At 35.4% G+C, this 23,180-nt stretch overlaps 1 protein-coding gene across 13 annotated transcripts in view; it reads right to left on the bottom strand.

Annotated features, from left to right (window-relative positions):
- NAALADL2 (N-acetylated alpha-linked acidic dipeptidase like 2) overlaps positions 1-23,180 on the bottom strand; it is a 387,619-nt gene that overhangs the window by 100,237 nt on the left and 264,202 nt on the right. The window lies entirely within an intron of this gene.

Raw genomic sequence — 23,180 nt, 5'->3', positions numbered from 1 at the left:
TTACCCCAAAATTACATGTAGATGTTACATTAAGTAGGGAATAGTTCCACAAGAAAAAAGCTTTTCTGAGTCCAAGCAGATAGTAGATTGTGTGTGATTTAACAACAAAAAAAATTCCTGTATAGTTAAAGGAATCAGTGAACAATAGAATTACTGATCAGCAGCAATTTTTGAATTGAAGAAAGAACTGAACACAACTTTAAAAGGAAAAGCAGATATTTAAACTGCTTGAAATCAAATAGAAGTATCTGTGCGCACCGAACGATGTTGCTATTGATATGTTCGTTTGCTTTGCTGCAGATGTGAAAATATTATAAAAGTTATGCTACTTAGCAATACGCGTTTAAGAGGAAAGCCATTTTCACACAAAAGGCGTTTTTTTGTGAACTCTGAAAAGAACACACACCACAGAGGATTCACGTTGATGAAATACTACAAGCTGATGGAGAGTAGTTCCTTTAACGTACAAAGAAACCTGGAAATCTGAATATACATATTCCATTTCAAAGAATACAGTTTGATCATCTCGTTGACTCAATGAGTATTCAACACAGCTGAGGTGACTGCCTTATTTTATAATTGCAGTTGTTTTTATGATGGAAGGTTGAAGGTGCAGATGAAAGAGGTGTGGAATAAAAGCACACTGAGCAGATAGGTACATATCCAGTGGAAGAAGGTACACTTCAGAAAGCATCAGAATATTTCATTTACATCTTTAAGATCTTTACAAACAACAGCACAAGCATCATGATAGCTGAAGATTTAAGCATATTTTAAAATGTCTATTTGAAAATAAATGAGTTTCCCTATACATCTGCCAACACTGAAGCATGGGAAGGTTTCTGGAGATAACAAGATATGTTGGGAGAACAACTGACATAACTGGAGGAGAAGGCAAACTCCGCAAATGGAAATGCTCTAACACAGTTTGGGACAAATCATTTATATATTTTTCCTGAATATTTCAGTTGGTCTAATAAAAGCACTGTATCTTCCCAAGGAAAACAAAAATATTCTTGCAGACAAAAAGCCCAGCATGGAAAGGGAGAGGAAGTTCACAGCATGGGGCAGAAACCAGCTCTGCAAAGCTCTAAAAGCCTTCTAACATGCCTGTGCAGATGGAATAATTCCCAAACTTCCATCCAGAGATTCAGGTTACAAGGCCTATCTCCGAAACATCCATGCAACATGTTTTTCTGCTGACATGGAGGCCTTTATACAGCTGGGAGGTATCCTTTACATTTTGTATGACTTGCAATCACAAGGGGAAGAAGCTATCAGAAATCAGCAGAAAATGTTCTAATAAACTTATAGAAAATTACAAGCAGATGTGTTGTTACTGAACCGCAGCATACACAAGCATATGCATCCTCCCTGTTTTATTTTTTGTGTTAGAAACTCCTGAGACATCTTCCAACTTGCCCTCAATCATAATGCAAAAATCAACCAACGCTGTAACATTTAATTACGGTGAAAAATCTGTTATTCATCTTCAATACATAGCAGAGATCTTTTCAGTGTTCACTTCTTATAAGTGGAAAGATGAAACTGATCCAAAAGTGATAATTCAGAAGGTGGGTTTTTTTTTTTTTTTCCTTATCAAAGCTGGACAGGGCTGAAAATCCCTGAATGTTACTTCAATAAATTGATAGTAAATTCAATTTGCTCAAGCTTTAGCAGTCTATTTCTAGAATAAAAAAAGAATCCTGAAATGCCCATCCAAGTAATGTAACTGAGACACTATTTTGTCTACCATTTGTCAATCTGCAGACTATATTACAGGAGCAACGAACCTCAAAATGCTGTAAATGAAAAGCATCTATCCCTTCTCCATTTATCCACAACTTCAGCTTCACACCTGAACAGACTGTGAAAGACATGCATTTGAGAACAACTGATAGGAGAAAACTTCTCATGTTTAAAAAAATAAATCATTTTAAGGTATAAAGTACAGTTTAATGGGTAGGACAAAAAATATTCATCTGAGCTACGAAAAGGGAGATTTACTTTATCTGGAAGAAAAACTTCTGAATTAAAAGAATTAATGACTATGCGTGTCAACAGGAGGTACAATATCTACAAAAGCAGTCAGGAACAACACAGATATTGTTCATCTCTTCTCTGAGGCAGTGTGCTAGATTAGACGTCCACCTGATAGCTGTCCACCTGGATTCTATGAATTCTTAACAATGGAAAAACTAAATTAATTAAGAAAAAAAAAAAGAATTAGAACAAATACTAAAGCACTTAAAGGAAAGACTTTGAAGTTACTTTCCCTCTACCAGCTATTTATTAGCAACCACAAGAGCATCTTTGTCCTACGAGATGTATACAAAGCCATCTGCATCGTGACCAGGAATCAAACAAGAAACATTCAAAACCTATCCCCCATGTGAAATGCAGTCCGTATTGAACAATTTTGAGATTTCCTGGGCTGCAGTCTTCCAGTTTGTTTTTAAATCGTGGGTTTGGTCAATTATCAACTGCAAAACACAACTCGATTTTCCAAGGAAACTGACACCTAAGAACTTTGTGAGGTTCTCATATCATCTTTCCCAGCTGAATCCTTGGACAACACAGCACTTTCAGGATCTGGGAACCCAACAAATGCTTTGAGAATAATTTAATATTAAGATTTTGCTTGTAATTAAAATTTCATTTTACAGCATCAAAATAGTTCAAGAAACAGAATTCCTTACTCTGCAATTCTAACAATACAACTGTGCCAGGCCTAAAACTGCTATTCATTTAAGACGGCCTCCAGAGAATATTTTGCAGTACAGAAAGAAAAATACATTAATCAATTATTAAGTTTACTTGGGGAGTGGAAAAAGAGGTAATTTTTAGAAAGTTTCTGACACAGAGCAAGAAATGCACTTTTCCAGTGACTCTGTTTTGGGTTTTCTTCTTTACTGTAAACACAGACGAACCCATTTCCTGCTCAGTCTCAGTTGCACACTTGTAACCTAACATTTCACAATGTTATGTCACGTAATTTGCTGATGTTAGTAACTTATTCTGAGATTTCTGAAAATGCTTTATGAGGACAATTTAACGTGTCCAACAAGTGTTACATGTGCATTATATTCCACTCAATTCTGGATTAAAGCACAATTTTATCATCGCTTCAATGACCAGTCAAGCCTGAAATCAGAGCACAAGAAACAGAAGAGATTTAGTCACAATCTCATACTTCTCTACTCAAAAGAATGTTACTTTATCCACATCTTCTCCAGGGTTGCACAATTTGCCTTTTATTTGTAAGAGCTGATGGTATAGAAATCAACTTCCTGTTCACTTCTATTTAAATTCCACGTTCAGAAAACACCATATTTCATCGTTAGCTGTTTATTAAAGTTGCCCTCTGCCAGGATATGATAAAACAGAAAGTTAATAAAACTGCCTAAGAAGTTTACTGATAAAATTCATTACAGTAATTCTGTCTATGACCTGAAACACTGTTATAATGACCTCTGAAAAAAAAAAAAAAAATCACAAATCAAAAAAAAGTCTGACTGAACACTGAACTAGAATTGTATATACCTACATCTTTGACTTTCTGTTGCATCAATAATAGAGCGGTAAAGTTTTGAAATATCTGAAGTGAACGGCTCATTAATTTTTCACCTTAAGCTTAATGGAAATTTGACAAACAGTTTTATGCTGAGAATAGAAACTCCAAGAAGGACTTCAAAGCACAGTATGAGAATAAATTAAGGTGTAAAGGACAGAGTGAAGTGTGTTTGGTCAAATAAGATGGCTCTGTCACTCATTTGCCTGGAGTGAGCAGTTAGTTCAACGCATGTCTGTGGAAGAGGTATTCTTCCACTTCAGCATTCCTAGCATGTCTTCTGCGTTGCCCTTCGAAAACACTTGATCTTACATTAACTATGATCAAAACAAAGATGTAAAAACTGACATATCTCAGATATTTGTACAGTTTGTACTTTGAATGTATATATCCTCATACAACTGCACTTACGTCTTCAGCAGCTGCTAAGTTTCCACTGGATTTCATGAAGCTAGTCACAATTTCTTTTTCCTCTGGGTAGTTGACCTATGGTTTTGCTGACCTACATCTAACCCCATGCCAAGACTGAAAGGTTTGGACAGTGCTTGCTATAGCAAGACTCCATCAGCTGATTGGTGACTCTAGGTCTTAAGCCCACATTGCTATTATTAATAATAATAATTCTGCTATGCAGCAGCTATTTCATTGCACCTTCAGTTACTGTTGTTTACAAATATATCCGTAAGCAATATTAGTAATAAAGACAAGGTTCTCACATCACAAAGAAGCAGTCAACAACACTCCTAGTTAATATTGCTAGAAAAGGCTTGCACTGTCACATTGGTTATTTTACAGCAGAGATTGAATATTCTTGTTGCTTCTATTTTTGCACCTTGGTCTTCCAATGAATAGCTCCACAAAGTAGCATTCTTTTAAGGCAACTCTTATTGACTTCCTATGTACTTTTCATTGGCTTTATTAGCAAGAGTGCAGTCATACCAAATTGCAGATTTGTGTCAAGAAGATTCTTTGAATTCAGATCTGTCTAATCTCTGATATAAAATTGTTCCTATCTGCTACAATTTTCAAAATCACAGAGTAAGATGTACATTTTTACTTCATAAAGTCACCATTAGAACACTGTTCTAATAAATTGTTCTAATAAATTGTTTTCGTCTGTCCCTTTTTGCTTTAAATTGATATAGCGAGAATGCTTATTCAGACCAAAAATGTTGCTCTCCAAGCACTTTGGAAATGAAAACTCAGTGAAAATACTACATCTTCTCAACATTCGGATGTCAAAAGTCAAATATTTTGTTTTCTGTACATAAAGTCTATCGCATAACTCTTCTTTCATCTTTCTAAAGCAAATTATGTTCTGTGGAAACTGGTATTCTGACTGCTGTGTACTAAAAATCTTACTGACCACCCTATGATGCTCAAAATGTTTTTCATTAATAGGAGGAAGAATAACTTAGCTTAAAGACTGGGACAGTATCTTTCTAAGGATAGTTGAGAATAACTGGTTGAGGAACAAATTATTCAAGAGAAGAGCACAACCTTGCGTAGAAGTCCTTGGAGTAGAAGTGATCATAATCGTTTTCCTGTTACATCTTTAATCAGCTCTCTATGGATTATCCAGCAGAACTGCATTGTGAAACATTTGTCAGTTTAGAAGTTCACTGCTTCAATATTCATTAGCATTACAGGAACAGAAAAACATTCGCTTCTCCTGTATTTAGAAGCAAACAAACTAACCAACCAATCTTTGATTCTGTAACCAAGGATTTTAACAGCAGCCAGCAGTCAGGACTTTCCAAGCAGTTTTACAGGACATCAAGTACAAGATTGTCATGGTGTCAGCTGGGATACAGTTAATTTTCTTTGTAGATATTACGTTTTGATGTATGATGCAACGGTTTGGATTTTTGATTAAAATTGTGGTGACAACACACTGACAGTAAGTTGTTACAGAGTACTGCTTGCACAAAGCTATGAAATTTGCCGATCCTTGTGGTGCCCTGCCAGTGAGGGATTGGCAACCACAAGGGGCTGGAGAGGACTGATCCAACTGGCCTAGGAGACATCCCATGCCATTTGACATCATGCTCAGTAATAAAAGCTGAGGGAAACAAGGAGGAAGTGAATGCCTTTTGAAGTGACGGCATTTATCTTGCCAAGAAAACATTACACACAATGATCCCAGCTTGCTTGGAAGTGGCTGAACATCTGCCCGCCAATGGAAAGCAGTGAATGAGTTGCTTGTTTTGCTTTGATTGCAAGCACAACTTTTGCTTTACTTTTACTTTAGCTTGGATAAAGCTTTATCTCTACCCACGAGTTTTCACACTTTTACCTTTGTGGTGTCTCCTCATCCCAGCTGAGGAGAGCAAAGGAGTGGCCTAAAAATTGCACTCTCCTGTCTCAGAACAAATCACTCCGCCTTAATGTCTGCTTAACATATTTTAAAATATGTTAGCCTCGTTTCTTTTTAAGATAAGTGGAATACAAAGCAACACATTTATTTTGTAACAGCAAAACCGCTTTGACACACCGATGCAAAAACATCCAATTATTTCATTTCTCTTCTAAAAAAAGTATAGCAACAATACAAAAAAAAAAAAAACACCAAACTTTTCACAGTGCTCTCATCACTTTGAATGCCCTTTTCCACTTTGCTTGTTATAACGACTAATCATTAAAATGACAAGAACTAGACAAAAAAAAAGTTTCCTTCAGACACTGCCATGGAATTAAAATTTTTCCTATTACATATCCTACGCTAAGTGGCGAAAAGGGAAGAGCAATTCTTCTATAGATTAAACATAGCTAATATATATTTCAATGTCCTAGTAACAACATAATATAGCAGAGGATAAAAATCCTAAATATTGAATATCAGACACATTTCTTTTATAAATCATTCCCTTTAGGTAAAACTACAGCATACCTGCATGTCTGTTTCAAATGTCTTATTTGTTCCCAGACTATTATCTGTACTGTGATCTTAAAGTAGAGTTTGGGAAGTGTTGTATGCCCACGTGCGCACGAGGGAGCACAAATCAAACTGATGTACTAAGCTTGACAGCAGTAGCTTGACTGGGAATGAACACTGCAAATGCACTGTTCCTCACTTTGGATCATTCCCCTTAGTCCTTTTTGTAAGCAAGAATTTTGAAAACATCAAAATATACAACTAAGGTACTATGTAAGTAGCACAAAACTCTTCCCACACTTAATAGTTCATAATACAGTTTACAGAGACACTTCACTCCTTAAGAGGATTAATAGACATTCACTTCCATATTTTTGCCTTCAAGATAAGTAAATAGTGTTTCTTTTAAAAAATAATTTTAAAATACTTTTTACAACTACAGTATTGTATTCTAGCTAGAACTTACAGTGTTTGATGCCGATCTCCTTTTCCTGCCTGGCAGCAGTTCACAGTGAGAAAAGCAGTAATTACAATAATGCAGCAGCTCTGGTCTTCAGAGTGAGCGAACAGCTTTTCTCTAGTTTACAACTAGGTACAGTAATTGGCAAGTAACAAGTTCTCTTGGGCTTTTTGAAAGACTGACAGTTGGAAGAATGAGAATAGGGAATGACTGGTATCAGTCAGCTTATTTTATGTTTGCACAGCAGTATCCAGTATAACCAAAAATTCTTCTCTCTCCTGCAAAAAGGATCCAGGTAGCCTCCAAGCATGAGTATCAAGTCATGCAAACAGGCACAAAAGAGCCTGCTTCCTTTCCTATATGAATTATATTTCCTGTAAAGCATTCCAAGACATATACTGTTTTACTCTATTTCTGTCTATTCTCTATTTCTGTCTCACTCAAAAGTTAATGGGCTGGCCCATTAGCTCATTCCTTCATGAACTAAATCTTGTTCTTCTGTACTGATGATGGTCACTGTGTAGGAGAAATAAACAACAAATATAGGAACAAGAGACTGACACAGATTTCCTTCCCTCCAGCGATGATCAAGACTATAAATAGTAAAATAACTCTTGCTTAATGTGAAGTATGTTTGCATCAGCTAGCCTATACATCAAGTTACATATGCTATCCTGAAAACGACTGTTCTGGATAAAAACAAGCATGACGTCCAGCTTACCCATAATAATGAGATTTATTATTACTAAAAATAATAAAAATCCTATAACATTCTACAAGAAATTGAATGGAAATAGAAAATCTCTAAGAAAACACTGTAAGTGACACATCTAGGATATACCAATTACTTTCTTTACAGCATCTATGTGACATTGCAATGATTCAGAGCCACATCTTGTCTATATATTTGGTCAATAACATAAAAGTGTGTGCATTACCTGTAGTACACTATGCTTCTTTTACAGTAAGATATATCCGTAATTTATTCTTTCATATTTGAAACTATGTGAAATCATGTTTTGGCTTTGTTTTTTTACAATATATGTGGCCATTAAATGGTTCTGAGGTCTCCCCGTTTTCTCACAGATTGCTACCCTTTCTTCTCACACAGTACTGCCATAGCTTGCGCCAACACAGTCCTGATTCAGGACTCCAGGAAGAGTCTCATGAGAGCAGAATCACCTCCCTCAACCTGCTGGTCACACTTCCCTTGATGCAACCCAGGATACAGACCCTGCATCTGGTTGCGTTAATGTTCCTTGATGCAGAATGATGCTTAAACATGTACATCAATTCAAAGCTTGTTATTGGCTTTAAAAAACAACCAACCAACCAACAACCTTAAAGTTTTCAACTTTCTCTAGTAAAAAAAAAAACAAACAAAACACCACCATAAACTGACCTAACTTCTTTGTAAAGGAGCACTGTATCACATTAACTTTAGTAAGATAGGTCCTGATACCACAATCCCCATGCGAAAAAAAGCAAATTTGTTACTGCGTAAGGGTCTGGTTTATAAAATAACTGGTAAATTTATCATAAACATTTAATAGCTGAGCAGTGACTTATAAGAAATGAGATGTTAAGCACAGATTAGATCTTGTCAGGCAGATGCCTCTACAAACAATCATAGCATCAGATCCAAAAGTAACAAGAATCACTCTATTTTAAATGCAGAATCATTGCACACATGCTGAATCAGCCTTCTGTATGTATTTCACTCCTTCCTGAAAGGGTTTCAGTCGCTCAACAGAATGCCTTCTCTGCCTGTCAGTATGTAATAAACCACATGCAAGTTTCCATAGACTTACTGACTAATACTTCTATAGTGATAATTTTTCACTTGATATTCAGGAACATTTCTGGAGTGGCACATGATGTATTTACATTTACTCTGAATAGATATTATGACAAGATAACAACTCAGATTGCATTCTAGTATTAAGGTAACATAGCTGGATTAATTTTTTTCCTCCTTCTTGCCTCTATACTATAGAGGCTAATGCTAATAAATGTCAAATCAGGATGGCCTGCATTGCTTTCTCTTCTCTGTCTGCACAGCTCTGTGGCTTTTCACAACCACGTCCATTTTCTTATCAGCAAAACATTTCTGAAATTGTTCATTTATAACTGTAAATATTCAGTTAGCATTTAACTTTCGAAAAAAAAAAATCACTAAGACAAATCCCCTTACTTTCTCTTTTCAGTGCCATCTGTTAGGCTTCTCCTTAGAGAAATTAGCACGTTTCCATTCTGGCACTCTGAACAGTAAATATGCCATCATCCGCAAAGTTATGAAAAAAGTCCCTTCTGGAAAAGATAATAGTATCATATAAAATTACCAGAAAAGATTGAATTATATACGAAGAGTATTGTATAGATATTACATGAAGGCTCTTTTGCACCCTAAAAGGCTGACAAAGGCAGAATCACAGAGCAGCTGAGGCTGAAGGATCCTGTGTAGATGTTAATGCCAAGCAATCTGGTAAATTTGGGATAAATTTCTTCCCACCCATATTCAAAATCCAAGATCTTAAACCTGTTCACATCTCATATCTGTTTTAACCCATCACTGTTAAATCCTATAGTCTACACTCGTAGAACCATACATGCCTCCAAGAAGCAGAGAGAACATTTATCTCCACCTTACAGATAACAGAATTGAATCAAACAAAGAAAATCCTCATATGGAGTAAACACTGTTCCTTGACTCTGAATGCTATATTTGCACTGCTAGACTCACCCCAGACCTCTTCAATAGGAAAGTATTACTCTCCCGCATCACTCTACCATTGTTGTAAATCTCATGCAGCACTTATTTCAAAACACATTTGAAAATCTAACCCTAACACTGCCTCTATTCTGATTCTATTATATTTTGGTCACAATTCAGTTTTAGATTTTTGCCCGAATTTACAGATGGATAAAGTTCAGTAATAACTTACTGACTTCACAGTAGATAATAGATGCCCTCGACCCCTTCATACTGGTAGGCAAAAGCACAGACAAATATACAGATACATGGTTGAATGCAAGAAACCAAGGAATACAAATAGAAAAACACATGGACTAACTACAGTGTGTTAAAGCAGTGATTTTCATAAAAGCAATGTGTCAAAAGGAATCATCACTGCTATATTATGTAATCTCTTTCTCAACACTGGCATTAGTAAACACAGGGTCTGCTCTGAAAGTCAAATCTCCTATTTTATTACACTGGCCCAAGATACCAGAAATGGATGCTGGTGGTGTGACAGTAGGAGCTGAACCTTCCCACCAACATTCACTTAAATTTGGAAATGCAAATGAAGGAAAAGGTATGTATTTGAATTCCTCCACGTAGAAAAAAATTGACATTCATGAATGCCTGCTGAACGTTTATGAAGACCAAACATGGATGCTACTGTGAAGGAGACCAAACATGGATGCCAGTGTGAGGCAGTGAGTGATGTGTTTCAGCAGTGGCAACGTTGATGTGAAAGATGAGCCATGTTCCAGATGGTCGTGCACAGCTGTTGCACAACAAAATGAAGAGCATCTTGATCAGCTCATCTTTGCAAATCAGCTAATGGGTGTGACTATGTTGAAAAAAAGTGTTTTGTAGCTGAAAATTTTCACCATCAAATAGTGCTATTGTGCTCTTTGTATATATTGTAGCCTCAGTGGAAATAAATAGGAGACATTACTTTCACAGTGATCTAGGTAGATGCTGTATTTGAAAATTCCATTGGCACCATCTCATTAAAGTGACAGCCTATACAGAACAATTCTTTACCGTTACAAGTACTCTATTTCATGTATGTGGACAAGCTAGAATCCACAGTTTTGTAATTAAGTATTTCATTCCAATAGATTTGTAAGAAGAAAGTCGAAATTTGTCCTCAAATATGTTTTCTGCTCAGAAAAAGAAAAAAAAAGGTGGACAAATATTATTTTCCTATGCACTCACTGCTAACAACATTTCATTCTCATAAAATAATACGTTGTATGAGATTACTTAAGTCAGTAAGTGAGGACTGACCAGTATAGCTTTCCACTGCTCTTCATCATAAGGACAAAATTCAAGTATTTCTTCACATGATTTCAGTTTACCAATACGTAATTTCATTTTATTGACTGCAGTTCAACTTCAGTACACAAGCCTAAAATTTAAGTAATAACAGAACAGAAAGCAAGAATGCTATTTTAGTCAGTAGACCCACTTGATTTTTTTATTGTGCCTTTACTTTGAATGGGGATTTTACACAAGCATCAATATCATCATTATGAGCAAAGGCATTAAGCACTGTGAAACAAGTGAAATTTACTAGATAAAAAGCAGCACAAGGTACTGCATTTATTACAAATATATATTTAAACTAAAATTAAATTTTAGTCAATTCCGGCATAATTCCATGAAACAAATCCCAAGTCCTTTTTTCCGCTAAAATGAACCAAAGAGGTAGCCAAGGAGAAGGCACAGAGAGGGCCTTTCAAAGATATTCAATTACTTTGTTGACAGTGACAGCCATCCCAGCCACGAATGTTGAGTAAATTGTCACAAGCAGCTGCTGAGGAGGTGGTAAATACATTTTAATTAAGCAGATGTATATATAAAAGACTGCATGTTCACATCGCAATTATTTGAGAGGAAAGAGAAATGAGAGAAAGAAGAGTTTCCTTGAAAAACATCTGCCCACCTATTTAAATCACCTGTCATAAGAAGTCAATCTTAAGGGTGGCAGTTGAAAAAGTGGCACTGACTCTTGAGAAGCATTAGAGGGTTGAGAGGGAACACAGAAAAAGAAAACTTGAAACAATCAATCACTCAAATTATTAAATATATTAGTAAGAACCTGCTAGAAGACAATATTTATCTTACTTACAGAACCCTCTTCTATTTTTAATTAGACAGTACAGGACCTGGATTAATGATACTTCAAGTACCTGTAGACTTAAATAACTTAATCACAACATTACATTTTGAGTTATGTATGCAAACTTGATTGTTTAAATAATAATTTTGTCATCAGACCTTATTGAGCAGAAGGTACTTAGTTTAATAAGATCTTAGATTCATTGAGTCAATTATACTTCCTTTAAAAAAATCTATTCAATAATTTTCTGTCTTACACTGTAAGAAAGTAGATATTTCAAAGCTGGTTTTTTTGTTCAACTCTAGTTCAAGTCTGAAGAAATAAAAGAAAGCAGAAACAAACCTATTTAAAATCTAATGAAAACTGGTGTTTTTTTTCTGCTACTAGTTGGAAGTACGCTTGCTGTTGTTGGTTCCCTGTAGTCTAGCAAACTCACAGAAAATAAAGCTAATTTTCTTTTGTTCCTACGATGTATTAGCACAATACGAACCTCTGCAAACACACACACACAAGCTTATTTACTACTATTTTTCAGTTTGATTTGGAGTCCTCCATATTTATGTGCCCTCAATACCTTTCATTTATTTTTTTCAAAGCTGCAACTAGAAATGCGGTTTCTTATGAAGATATACATAATGTACAGGGTTGATTGCATAAAATCCCTCCATTTAGATTCAAAGGTTCGTAAAGTAATCTGCAGTTTCCTACATGCATACGAAAAATATTTATTTTGAAGAAATAAACTACATTCCGTGAGCCTGGGGGAATCTGTGTCAGGTGGCTGGACACCCAATAAGTCAGTGTTCTTCATGGAATATTTCCAAAAGGATTCATTGGGCAACAGAAGGAACAGATGCTGAGTCCGTTACGCATTCTTATCCAACACTGTACTTGAAATACCCGACTGAAGTGTAAGAAATCCTGCATGGAACAGACAAAGTCTATACTAAATACTCCTTGACCCAACTCTGAATCACAGATAGATGATATCTTTTGCACAAGCTGCCATGACCCTTTTATTTTCTTTGCAGAACAGACTCATTTTATTATGGTCAGATAACTTGACATCTTCAACAATGTTAAGCTACAGCTGAATTAGAATATGCAGCCTAGGGCTGGAAATTCTTCAGTCCAGAAAAGTAAATAGTCCACAGAATAATCAGTAGATTGAAATAATTCAGATGAATTTCTGAACCTGGGAGTGCCTCTTCAGGGCAACTTTTATTTCTCTAAATCCCACCTTAGCATTAAAGCCATTCTGTGAGGTTCTCTATCAAGGATACTTTCATTCATGCTGCTTCCTGTCTACATGCAATTCAGAAAGAACAGCAAAAGCAATTTCAGAGGTTTGATTGAGGTTGGCAGATGTAGCTACCCTAAATGGAACACACCTGGAATTGACAACCAGAGGGTATTTATTTCAAATGCAAAATTCTAAAAGAACTCACTGAGAAGCACCACAGAACTTTTTATGACAAAATGTAATTCTAAAGTACATCTGCAATTGGTTATGAGCTTTTTAGCACAATTATGTAGCTTGGATTATTTAGAAAGTCAGTCTTGCAATCTTAATTGGATTGTTGTGTCCTAACATTTTACAGAAGTATTCCGATTAAAGACTCTACATGTATCTTGAAATAGCAAAAGGAAATTAAACAACAGGTACAGTGTTGATTATTTATCATGATATTTTGGTAATTAAGCATGATGCACAACCTTATCTTAAACAGTTAAATAACATACAGAACTTAGATGAAATAGACTTATTACATACTAGTATCTTCATTGTTGCTTTTGTGGTCAAGAACTACGCTACATTTCTCATGAAGAGATGGAGTTACTCAGTAAATGGTTTATAAATAACAAACAAATAACTAAGGTGCTCAAACACCCCAACACAACCTAGCAATATTAGTCTCTAGAGCTGCTCCTTTCTAAAGCAAGAGACTCAGTTATCTTGCAACAGCTAAGCACCATTGTGGGCTACAGTACAACCTCTACTTGGAAACGGTAATCTTAGTTGCATGAAGTTCATGAGGAAGAGGCCATTATCTTAGTTCATCATTTCAGAATAAAGCACATTATTTACTGAAAAATAATGTATAGATATTTTCTGCACGTACTAAAGAAACCAGAAGTAAAAAACACAAGTAACAGATTAACAAAAATTTTATTGCTCCTGCTTTAGGAAATCATTGAAGATATTTGTCTATGCAAAGTAAATATACGGATTTGTAAAATTCTTCAGCTCTGGAAAGGCATTAACTTTCTCTTCAAAACAGCACTAAATTCCATTAACTATAAAAGTAAATATAGATTAAAGTAGCAGGTGTATCAGGAAAAAACTTGCTAGTTTTTTAAGGAACACTCCTGCTGACAACAGTGCATGATTCTCTTTGAAATAACTGAAAAGTTTTGTTACAATAAATAACAAGTAATGGACAATAAATAGCAAAATGTCAGTTTGTAAAGACAGGCTAAGATGAGTCTGCCTTTGCTAATGTCTTCAAAATGCTAACTAAAAAAATTTTAAACACAGAAGCTATATAAGGAAGGGCACAGATCAGCTAACATTTTGCCTACTTCAACAGAAACTAATTTTGACAGAAGTTGTACTGTTAACAGTTTGTTGGGTTTGTTGGGTGTCACAGATTACTAACCGTACTTGATGTACTATTGTAGATCCCATGAGTGAACAGATAGATAAATACAATCTGAAATATTTTACACTACTAGTAATGAAATATGCCTCTGTAAAAAATAAGCCAGATATATATAAAATCTTGTTTGAGTATTAGATTAAAAAATAAAAGCAAATATTGCAACAGGGATGTTTATTAACAGCTTGTCCAAAGGAGAAAGAGTGGGTCCCCTCTGTCTTTCATTTCAATGTCATTAAGCCTTTACCATGTAGTATGAAAATAAGAAAAAGCACCTAATTTAAAGAGAATAGAGTTTCTGTATGATAGTAAAGAACAAAATGTTAAGAGAGTCAATGACAGCTGAAAAGGATGTGTGGACATGCACTGGAAAATTGAATTTATTTTCAAACACCCAACTCCAAAACCTCTTCTGAAATGCTGGTGCACCAGCTACACAAACATGACATTTTAAAATCTGTATTCACTTGACCTTGAGGCAGTTTAGAAGTGGAAATATTCTGACTGAATTCTGACCCTAAATTCAACTGAAAACTCCCAGAAACTTTAAAATAGTCGGAATTTGAGAGTGTTTCTCCAGACTCAGACTCCCCTCTACTGTGTTCATTCTTTAAAAGCAATCACAGAAGTTTACTGTAATTCTTAAACTACATATGAATATTACTCAAGAGATGATTTCTTTTTCTCCATTAAAGATAATGAAATATTCTTTGCAAAAAACTGTTTACATGTAACAAGTTTTCTGGAGCCATAATGTGGGAGTATATAATCTCATAGCTTTTTGGACCATAAGAATTTAGCATGTATTCGGTTATTATAAAATGCAAACCATTTTTTCCAGTGAGAATCTAAGGAATTTAATGCACCAGACAAAAGTACTTACAGTAAATAACATGTTCCTTCTAAAAATTGCTTTCTGACTGAAAAGACTCTTTAAAATGAACATACTGTCAATCTAACTTTCAGGACAGAATTTTTAGAGATTTGAAGGAGTCAGTTCTGCTCTTACCTTTCAAGTGAAGTAGCAACTAACATCAGAAGTTACACTGTAGAACAAAACAATTCACAGTTGTTGATACTCTTTTGTACAAATATACGTAAAAACACATTCCACTGACATCTAACTCAACTAATACAGGCATTCAGATGGGATAGAACTCATTTTAAATAATTAAAACAAAGAACTATGACAAGAAAGAGAAAAACGTTTTTGTTGTCTAGATGCTTTTTAATGAATGCTACCCGAAGTTAGCCTATCCACTTCAAGCAGCCCATGTAATGGTGTCCATATCAGTACAGTGTCTCTCAAGACATACTATTTTGTTCTCCAAAAGAAGTCAATAATACTAAATTCCAAAATGAAATTTTTTACTTTTCAATGCAGAGTTTATTTCATAAACGACTGACAAATGGGAAAGGTCAAAACTGAGAAGATTAAGATGACTTCTCAGAGGAAAATCTGTTCTCTTGCCAGTACAAAAATAAGACATTAAAAGATAATTCAAAGGAAAATATTGATGTGAAGCACAAGAAAAATATAACATCAGCAAAACACGCATATCACTGGTTTTATATTCCCTGACATTTTGCCTGACTTCTCTGATATAACTGAAGCTTTCCCTCCACAGGTGTCAGGCATTTCCTTCCTCTCTTTGCTTAAAGTGGCAGAGATGCCATGTGAATAGAATTTCTCTTCTGGTTGAGTACAGTCAGTCTCTGCAATTAAAACATAACAGCCTCCAGTCGAGAACGATTTAGTGAATGATGCTTAGCTTTTGGAAATTACACAGAGAACATGAAAAAGTCACCAAACTTTATCAGATAAACTGAAGAGTTACTAGCAATTTTAGGAAGTGCCCCATAACAATAAGAGCATCTTTATCAAGGTTGAGAAGATAATGTTGAAAGGAATTAGAAGCTGTTATTTATATCAGTTTTAATACATTTCTTTAAAGAAGTGACTCCTCCTACAGAGTATGATACAAAGCACAGTAACAAAGATGCTAGAACCTGAAACGGAAGTAGGAAAGTTTGAAATGCATTTTGGAAACATAACAAAAAGGAATGAATTGAGGAAAATCAGCAATCTTAAATTCACAAGTGCAATTAAAAGTACACAGCATCAGCACTTATGTTGACATAGACGCTGGACTTTTCAACAACAAAAAAATATTTGGAGTACTTTGTCCAGTTATGCCCCCCAGTGACAAGAGACATACTGAAGAGTCCAATAGAGAGCTACTAAGATGATGAAGGGACTTGGAACGCCTTCTAGCTTCTACTGTTCTGTGATTCTGTGATATAAAAAAAATGATAAAAAGAACTAAAAACTCTTTTAATGTAAGAAAGCAGAATGAAGAGTGTACTAACCATGACTGAAGTCAGTCAGAATACAATAAATTTGTTTTATATTTATATTCATCACAGTTCATCTGATTTAGCAACAATCTAGTATGGCAATAATAAATGATAGTTGTGAGGCTAACAGTATTGAGAGATATATATCATTATTATGAATTCAGCTAATCTCATCTTCCATGACAGGTAACAAACAGGAAATACATTACAATGAAAGGCATATCCTTCGGCTAAAATAACGTATGTTGAGATTATCCACATCATCAAACCTGCTTTTACTATTAAAATAACAAAATATACAAATTATACAGCCTGGAAATGCTTAGATTTTTCTTCGGGGAAACAAGTACAGTGCAAAGAAAACAACAAAACTTTCCATTAGAATTTAATTATTATATAAATCACCTGAATGCATCTAAAATTGAACAGGATGGTACCAGAAAATACATATACATGTATACTATGATTTGCCTGATGTCCGATACAAGAGAAGGACAGTTCTGATAGCATTACTAATGGCTTGGCAGAGGGAAGCACATGATGTGGACCACAAAAAGGACTAAAAACATATCCGTATGAATTCTTCTGCCTATAAGGGAGATAGCTAGGCCAGAAGAAAACTGTAATATTGCCACAGTTTGTCTTTCCCTTGGAAAGGTGAATTGTGAGGAATTTCTAGAAAGCCTGAAGAACCTCTGAAGTGCAATTCAACTACCAGAGAATTCTGGAGACATTTCAGTTGTGCCCCTAAAGCCTCTTTTTCTTCTCTCTCTCGCCAGCCAGCCGTCAAACTTCACCACAGATTCCATTTTTCACTGGTACAGAGTATATCTGACATCAGTGTCTTTTCCATCCATCTGACTGATTAAACTTTGAGGAATGCTTTGTTCACCTTATCAAAGGACAGGACAATTCAAAAATACCCATTCACTTTAAAGGAGGAGTATTCTAGTAAACAAGCTTGCTCAGTCCAACGGCCAGAGAAAGCAAAAGAGGTCTCCTTGCTAATGAACTGAAGCCACTCCAGAGGGGAGAATGGCAATTTTTATCATCAAAATAGTCTCCCATTCTTCGGGGGGAGAGAGTGGAGAGAGAGAGAGAGTTAAGGGAGAATTTGTTCTGAGCACTACTGGGAAGTCTGAGAAAATTTATGGGAGTTTGGTGAGCCCTAGACCACCTACCATAATTTTACCCTTCAAAGAATTCAGGCTGGAGCAGGAATGAAATAGTTTCCTCCTAGAGGGTCTCATAAAACATTTCTAAATGGCTTCCTGTGGACGGGATTATTTTTAATAAGGAGTGTTCCTTTGAAGGTCTTAACAAAAAACTAATTACTGAAGTAATACATTAGGCAGATGTAGCAATATACGATAAGCCAGAAATCTTCCTGTAACTCCAAATATCAATATGGAAGCTCCTTGAAAAATTTTGTCAAAATGTCACACAAATAATCAGAGATTACTGAGAGAGAGGGAAACAAATGACTCCCCCAAAAAGCAATTATCTCAATATAGTGCAGCTTCCAGAAACAGTCCTCCATCTAGTATCATGGGCTACAAGACTTCTGATTATTAGCTAAACAAAATTCTTTCCCTTTCTGACTGGCATTTCAAAAAGCAGTTTTCATCACTGAACTATTTCCTTCCCATTGGTATCTTCTGAAATCAAAAGAAGCCTAAATAAGTGCTATACCGCCTCCTACATGATCACTTTGGTTATTAAAAGTTAAGTTTAAAAAGTATACAAAGTCACAACAATGTGTACTGACAAAATGAAACAAAGTACAGTAACCTCTTTTGAAGGAAAGCTTAATCCTCACAGAAAATAATAGGCTGCACACAGGGATGATTTTTATTAAACATTAGACTATTTCTTTTCCTATCACATCGAGAAGAACTAAGACAATTGCCAAGGAATACTTTTTGAACAGAAGAAAATAATGCTCATTGCTAATCATCAACCAAACATTTTAGATCACTGTTTTGGGAAAGTGAATTTTGGTGAATGGAGTAAAATCTGGAGAAGTTTCTATGAGTAACAACTTCTCTTTTGAGACGACATTTCTGTTTGCTTACATTCTATATAGTTGAAGGAGAAACAGAGACAGAAAAAAGTATTGTAATGAATATAAGTCTTGCATAAAAATCATGAAGAACATAACCAAAACACAACAGACACTAAAATTCAAGAATGAGCTTCTACTAAGATCACAGAGCTTTTGAATTACGAATGACTATAATTTTTTGTAGCTAAAATCTCCTTTAAGATTTATGCTACGGATTGTAAATCTCTTGCAGGATTTCTATGTTTTTTTTTTTTTGTTTTTTTTTTTTAGGATTTCTCTCTATTATAGGACTCCCGATTCTACTTTTCATCTTACAAAGCCAATGAGAGATGTAACTAAATACTGCCTTAAAGCACTAATTCCTAAACTGGAGTGTCACAGTTCAGGATCACTGGTCCGCTCAATAATCGGAGGTTAAATCCAAACTCTCAAAATAAATTACATTCAATATAAGATGAAATTGCCAGAAATTCAAAAACTAAAACTGAAGTTTCATCTTATTGACTAGCTTTAGACTGCTCCTCCTTCTTAAGCCTGTTAAACAAGCTTTTCTCTATGCTTTGATATTTTATAGTAATAAAAAAGTATCTAAAAAGCATCAGTAATGTCCAACAATTATAAACCTTCTTAAAATCCATGGAATTTTCCTCTTTTGCATTCTGTTTTGAGATTTGTTGTTGTTGTTGTTGTTGCTTTTTTTTGAAAAAAAAAAAAAAAAATTATATAGAAATCAAGTTGCATTTTGAGGCTTCCCTGGTATCATGAAGCTTACAAACTAACACCAATATTAAGACTAATATTAATAAGCTATAAGAGCATTAAAGGCTACTAAGAAATATCAAGCAAACAGTGATCATTGATACCTACATTTTTGATGTTACTGAGTTTCTCATTACTTACTACCCTCTATTAAAAAAAACCCTAAAAATACTCATAAGAAATTATCTTACACCCAAATAAGTTAACTCAAAAAGTTAAGTTTAACTCAAAAAATACTCCATTCATCCTATCTTCTCAAGGTCTGTATTTTCTCATTCTGGGGAATGTTTTTTGTGTCGATTAGCACCACACATTACCAGAGATATATTCTGCTTCTTGCCAGAAAAACTCAAAATCACACCTAATACAGCAGTTTGGGAAGAGAGCAGCAGTAACTGATAAGGGAATGAAGTTTAGTTTTATCTCACCATTATGCTGTATTAGCTGCTAAGAAATATCAAATATTTTATACATTGCATGACTAATGTCCAAGTTTTGAATGCTAAAGCTGTAACACGGTGTGGTTCAGCTCTATCAGAAAATGTAAGATTTTGATGAAAATCTCTTGCAGACCTGCATTAAATCAGAGTTGGTAGAAATAGCACAGTGGACAAGATGAAAGACTGCTGATGCTTGGAAATCAAGAAAAGAACCTAGACACTTGAAAACATGAGGAGGCCAGCTGTTCTAAAATTAGTCTCCTTGTTAAGAGTATTATACTAAATAGGAATAGATTATTACCACGTGTCAGCTTTAGCTGACATCTGCTGTAAGAAAAAAATACCTCCCAAGTAGATAGCATAGGCATTTGTTCATTATGTACTTTGTAAAGGGTGGTCCCTACAGCACACAACCATAAATAAACATGCAAATCATTATATAACTATTCCAAAACATCTATGACTTCAATGAGGTTTCAAATAACCCAAGAGGCTTCACTCTTTTTTTCAGTAACTCAATAGACCCACCTGTCAAATACACAACATTACATACATAAGAAGTATTGGAAGTTACACACACTTGTCCTAATTGAAATTGAAACAGCTATGAAAGTTTCAAAGGCTTTTTCAAATCATTCTCATAGCTTAGTTCTGCACACGAAAAACACATCAGATAACAAAAGCATCTCGCATCAAACTGCCTGTTCTTCTGGAACTGTAATGGAACTGTAATACTCTGGAACTGTACCCATCACACAGCAAATGCTGGCTGGCACCACTGCATGCAGGACTACTCCATAAGGCAGTGAAGGAAGCAGCTCTGTAAGCTGGGGCTGCCTCTTTCACTGACATGTCCTCAATGAGCTTACGTAACACATTTGTCACAGACATTCTCCCACGTCTGGCCAGTTCTAGCTGCAAACATTTATTTCAGTTCTACTCACCAGACCATTCTAATTATTTTAGCAGGGGAGAAAAGCACTTTGCAGCCAAACTGATACAGTCATTTAAATAAAAGTCTCACAACTTTGTACAAGCAACAGTATCTAAACCTATCAAAGTGAAAGTATTTGCTGCATCTACAGTCATACTGAGTGTGCTTGGGCAGTATTTCTTCAGTGCCTCATTATATTACTCCTAAAGGTCACCAGTGGAGAGTAACCAAGCAGAGGAAGCCCTTGCATTCATGGGACACCATTGGGCACGAGATCACACTTAACTGCTCCAAATGCATTTTGTGAAGTTTCACACCTGTCACACCAAAGAAGCCTCATTTATCACTATCCTTCAATAGCCAAACTGCAGTTATCAACCAGTGGGTTATTTAGCTTGTGATATTTAGAAGCATGATGTAGGGAAAATTATACCATAAGAGACCACTAGTTAGAAGATGTTTTAAATTCAACCAAAGGCAAAAAAATTAAGTTTTGAACTGAGTGAAGAGATAGGGTAAACCTCCATTCTGCTGTTAATTAAACTGAACTTGAAAAGCCAACCAACTAAACAACCACAAAAGCTGTTCTCATCTTTTTTTTCATCCTAACCTCAGCCTTCCCTCTCTTAAGGGAAGAAAACAGTGCAAGTCTGAAAAAAGAAAATGATGAAAAAGAGCAAGCAAAACATTTCAGAAAATATTCTGAGACCACATTGGGATGAGCTACTTTTGGCTTTCAGTGTTTTGCAGAACAATACTACGTAATGTTACAGTACACACTTATGAAACGAAAAAAAATTCCACGTTACCATTTCATTTCTTCAGGGGGAGTTTCTACCTGTCTGCTAGTAGGAAGAGGTACTATTATCTTTTTCATGCAGCTGCTGAATACGGTTAGTGGTGGGCTGGAACAGAGATCATACTGAATTAACAATGGTTTGGTTGGCTCCACCAGCAATATTTCAATTATAAAACTATGTGCACCTTCAATTACTTGAACAATCAGCCAACTGACTTTATGGATACTATGCAGGTGCACCTGCAGATGTTAGCTTTCCAGTACTTTAAGATTTCCTCTGTAATGTCCTAACTTTCACAAAGGGATGCTAGGTGGATAAAATAGCACAATACTTAGTACAAACATAAATATATGTCTATATGTCAGATATATGTCAAAATCATGATAGCAGTGATGCTCAACTATTAGAAAACAGGAAAGACAGGCCTAGGTCACTGAGGTAGCTTTACTGTAATTAATCCTATTATCTCTCCAAGCTTAAGTTTCACACACAGACATACTAGATGAAAGAATGGGCTAAAGCAGAGCACTAGGAAGTTGCTTGCTTGCAGCACAGAGATGTCATCCTGAACTTGAGAAGCATGTAGTTAAACTACAGCGAACTAAGAAACGTACTTGCAGATTTCAGTCAGCAAAAAATGAGAAGTGCATAGTTTCACTATCACTATGGGGATTTTGTTGGTTTTTTAGCTATTATCTCAAATCTTGTGTGTGTGCAATTATCACTAAAATTTCCTGCCTATTTGCTAGATGCTGCTGGATGAAAGAATCTCTAATAACGTTACATTAATTGGGCTCTTAGAGCAAACAAACTACACCCAACACAATGAAGCCACTCAAAATGGCTATGACAGAAAGAATTAGAAGAAAGCACAGCAGTGTGGAAGAGAGGGAAGTTAAGTAGTAAATGACTGATGCTACAAAAGCAGCTCTCCTTCCCAGATACTCAATCCATGTAAACGCAGTTGATTTCAGCTAGACTCTGCAGGCAGACACTGCTGTAGTAGCAAATACCAGTACACCAAACTAGTTTGTATACAGCAGCACTGGCTGTTTCACAAGCATATACTAAAATTAATATCTCAATTGCTCAATATTACGCTAAGCTGAAATATGTTGCACTGGCTGTCATTCAAGATATGAAAGGATTATTTTTAATCATGATTGCACAAGAGATTTAAATATTCTAATCCTCCTTTTTGAGTAGTGGAGCTTCAAAATGAACCTGGACACCATTTGAAATGATATTTCTTTTAGATGAGAGGAAGTGGCTTTACCAGAACATGTTCTGTAGGAAGTAAAGGCTGCTTGGTAGTTTGAAATTGTCTGAAATGTCAGAAATGTGGAATCTTCTCCAACATAAACTTGAAAATTAAAACAATCCCGAAGATAATCTGGATGGG

The sequence above is a fragment of the Centrocercus urophasianus genome, unplaced genomic scaffold (genome assembly GCF_019232065.1).
Source record: "Centrocercus urophasianus isolate 14NV4802_14NV808 unplaced genomic scaffold, USGS_Curo_1.0 seq_19, whole genome shotgun sequence".
Lineage (NCBI taxonomy): Eukaryota > Metazoa > Chordata > Aves > Galliformes > Phasianidae > Centrocercus > Centrocercus urophasianus.
This window is presented reverse-complemented; position numbering and strand designations above follow the sequence as displayed.